This window comes from Littorina saxatilis, linkage group LG8 (genome assembly GCF_037325665.1).
Source record: "Littorina saxatilis isolate snail1 linkage group LG8, US_GU_Lsax_2.0, whole genome shotgun sequence".
Classification (NCBI taxonomy): Eukaryota; Metazoa; Mollusca; class Gastropoda; order Littorinimorpha; family Littorinidae; genus Littorina; species Littorina saxatilis.
Genome location: NC_090252.1, coordinates 71,545,062 through 71,548,835, shown reverse-complemented (window position 1 = coordinate 71,548,835; position 3,774 = coordinate 71,545,062). Strand labels below are relative to the sequence as shown.

Sequence of the window (3,774 nt, the reverse complement as noted above, 5' to 3'; positions counted from 1 at the left end):
TGCTTGAAACTGTTGTGTTGCATTATGAAGCCTTGTTTGCAGCCACTTAAAAGTCATATACGACAAGAATGTCCCAATAAACATGCCAGAACTGGGCCATTGATGGCTTTTTGATGGCAATGCCAGTTGCCAGAACTACTGCCATCAAAGGCCCATTGATGGCCCAATGCTGGCATATTACCCGTATGCACATTGGCAAATTGATGGGCCATCACTGGCAAGCCAGCATTTTGCCAGCAAAAACCCATCATTTATTTGCTGGCTTGCCATCATTTTGCCATCATTTTGCCAGCAATTTGCCAGCAAAAACCCATCATTTATTTGATGGCTTTTTGATGCCTTGCCAGCATTTTGCCATCATTTTGCCAGCAAAAACCCATCATTTATTTGATGGCTTTTTGATGGCTTGCCATAAAAAACCCAGCATTTTGCCAGCATTTATCCAGCATTTATCCAGCATTTTGCCAGCATTTATCCAGCATTTTGCCGGTTTTTAGGTCCATATAAAACCCCGCATTTTCACAAAATATATTTCCCGTTATTGGCCCTTTACCTGCTGAAATTACCGGGCCAGTTGTGGCCCGGCAAAATGCCATATTTCTGCCATTACCATTGCCAGCAAAATGCCAATAAGTAACAGTTAATATAACAATACCACTGATTCTGGTAGCATGACGGCTCTATTCATGTACTCTACCTGCACAGTCTTGTTAGCCCATAGATGGTTGTTGAAAGTCTATAAATATGCTTTGTTTTGTCATTTTTACTGTGAATGTAATAATAATGACAAAAAACAGCACATCTATGGACTTTTCAACCCATGCTGGCGGCAAAACGTGCGCCAATAAAGCAAAGGTCAATGCCGTCAAGCTGTACATTAGCAATACATATGCGTAATTGTCAAATTCATCAGTAAAATACAATTGAAATGCTAATCACATTTGTCGTGTAACTTATCTGGCAAGTAAAGGCAGTGGTTGTGACAGAATATCGTCATCAACGCAGTTATAGCGGGCACAACAACAATACAGTAATATAGATTAAAAAACAAATGTAAAGCTTCCGAACACCAACGACTCATTCTCGAAGCATTACAGAAACGTACGCTTTGTTTTCAGTTGCTCATTGTTTTATTTTATTTGTACAGCGTTCCGAATTTCACACTCGAAACAGTCATGATGACCAAAGGCAGGAATGTTTCTTGTTCACTTCCCAGTAAACTTCCGTAGGATTGTCTTGATTCTGTCATTTCTCTGTTCGCATCCGCAACGTTGAGATAACGCTTCTATTCTTTGTCCTGACGTCGTAGCCTACGGTAAGTCTGTTTGTGAAGCAATTGATACTCTCAAGTCCTCCTACCGCTCACCTTCTGAAACATGAAAGCAATCGAGTTTTGTTGGTTTTAATTCATTATTCCATATCACACACACACACACAGACACAGACACACACACACACACACACACACACACACACACACACACACACACACACACACATACACACACACACACATTCTCACAGAGAGGACGACTTCTTGTAATCAATGATATTTTCTGAACTGAATCAAACGCCAAGCAGAAGAAAGGGGTCAACGGGAATATGTATTTTGATCTAACCTGCGAAGCTTACGTTGTCTCGGACAGCTCTCCTGCGTTTCTCTCAGGAACTGAGACCCAGGCGCGCTGCATCTTATCCAGTTGGGCAGTAAGACACTTGCACAAATCCTTGTCCTGGAGTGAATAGACACATACTCAATGTCAAAATTCACAAGATGCAATTTGTTTGGTTACAAGTAAGCTTATGGTGTTTATGCCAATGGTGCTTTTCTTTTGACGGAGACAAAACAAACTCAATCACACAAAGAAAGGAAAAAGACACACATACTCACACACACACACACACACACACACACACACACACACTTACACACACACACACACACACACACACACACACACACACACACGCACAGAGGAATTGTCACAGAGAGGACGACTTCTTATAATCTATCATATTTTGCGACCTGACTCAAACGCCAAGCAGAAGAAAGGGGTCAACGGGAATAATTATGTATTTTGATCTAACCTGAGAAACTTACGTTGTCTCGGACAGCTCTCCTGCGTTTCTCTCAGGAACTGAGACCCAGGCGCGCTGCATCTTATCCAGTTGGGCACTTGCAAAAATCCTAGTCCTGGAGTGAATAGACACATACTCAATGTCAACATTCACAAGATGCAATTTGTTTGGTTACATTTTACAAGCATGGTGTTTATGCCTATGGTGCTTTTCTTTTGACAGAGACAAAACAAACCCAATCACACGAAGAAAAGAAAAAGACACACACACATGCACACACACACACACACACACACACACACACACACACACACACACACATACGCACACATACACACGCACGCAAGCACGCACACACACACACACACACACACACACACACACACACACACACACACACACACACACACACACACACACGGCACACGCGAAGAGGCATTCTTACAGAGAGGACGACTTCTTATAATCTATTATATTTTGCGAACTGACTCAAACGTCCAGCAGAAGAACGGTGAAAAGAAGAGCGACAACGGAGGAGAAGAACAAGAAGATACTAGCGCCGTTGCGACGATCTGCTCACACAACTGTTTGTGAAACTCACCATGCTTGCTTCTATCCGGAGGAGATCGGACGCGTACTGCAATCGAAGAAGGTGCTTTGGAAATTCCTTGAATGCAAAACAAATAAGCAGACATCTGCAGAACCACCGCGGGCCGGATTTATGACAATGCGTCATCATCACGAGTGACGTCAAGCTGTTTCGACATTTGTTTGTAGATTACGTCACTCCACTAGAGGAAATCATACCGCTGTGCTATCGCAGGTCTTCTTGCCAGCAATAATCCAGAATTGGCCCAGTGTTGGTGTGCCAGCAAAAACCCACCTATAATTGCCAGCAAAACGCCACCGATGGCCCAATGCTGGCAAACCAGCACTGGGCCACCAATGGCGTGCCAACAGTGGGCCAACTAAGGAATTTTACTGGCCGACAATATTACTGGAATGCCAGAGATGGGCCAGTAATGGCAAGCCATAACTGGGCCTTTGTTGGCAAACCATAATTGGCCCAGTATTGTTTTTTTTATGGCCAGCTTTACCAAACTTGCCAGCAAAAAACCAGCAATGGCCCAGTTCTGGCATGTTTATTGGGGTATTGCATAATTGATAAAAGAACTTACCAGAGAACTTTCGTCAAGGAAGCGGCTGCTCGCCGCTAGGAATTCTGGGTGGTTGAGAGCACTTTGAAAACTTCCGGTTTACATTATGTTCCAAATAAGGATTTCCTACTATGCTAAAATACTACAATGAATTTTCAAACGGCTACCCTGGCTCCGTCCTTTCTGATCGGAGGGGTGTTTTTTTGTGAAAGTGTTAGTGACTAGACTCAACATTTTAGCTGTAAAATGTCAATTTCTGTGAGAAAATGTAGACGAGGACCTTTAAAGAATACAGCGCACAAATGACACCCATTGGGCCTTGAGAATGTCAATAATGCGCCTTCCTTCGCCCTGCATACGAAGTCCTCAGTACCAATATGATAACTTAGCATTGTTGAAAAGTTTAGTCCCAGGTACTTATATTTTCCAACAACCTCCACTTTCTCCTTTCCCAAATTCCATTTTTCTCTTGCTGGCAGATGGCCACCTTTGCAAAAAACTACCACCTTGGTCTTTTCAGTGTTTACTTTTAGTCCTA

At 42.9% G+C, this 3,774-nt stretch overlaps 1 long non-coding RNA gene across 1 annotated transcript; it reads right to left on the bottom strand.

Annotated features, from left to right (window-relative positions):
- Positions 1-266: 266 nt before the first annotated feature.
- LOC138972471 (uncharacterized) lies at positions 267-2,176 on the bottom strand. Its single transcript, XR_011457632.1, has 3 exons — positions 2,102-2,176; positions 1,620-1,733; positions 267-1,369 (listed from the first exon to the last, which is right to left on the bottom strand). It is a non-coding gene; the product is annotated as an uncharacterized lncRNA (long non-coding RNA).
- Between the last annotated feature and the right edge of the window lie 1,598 nt (positions 2,177-3,774).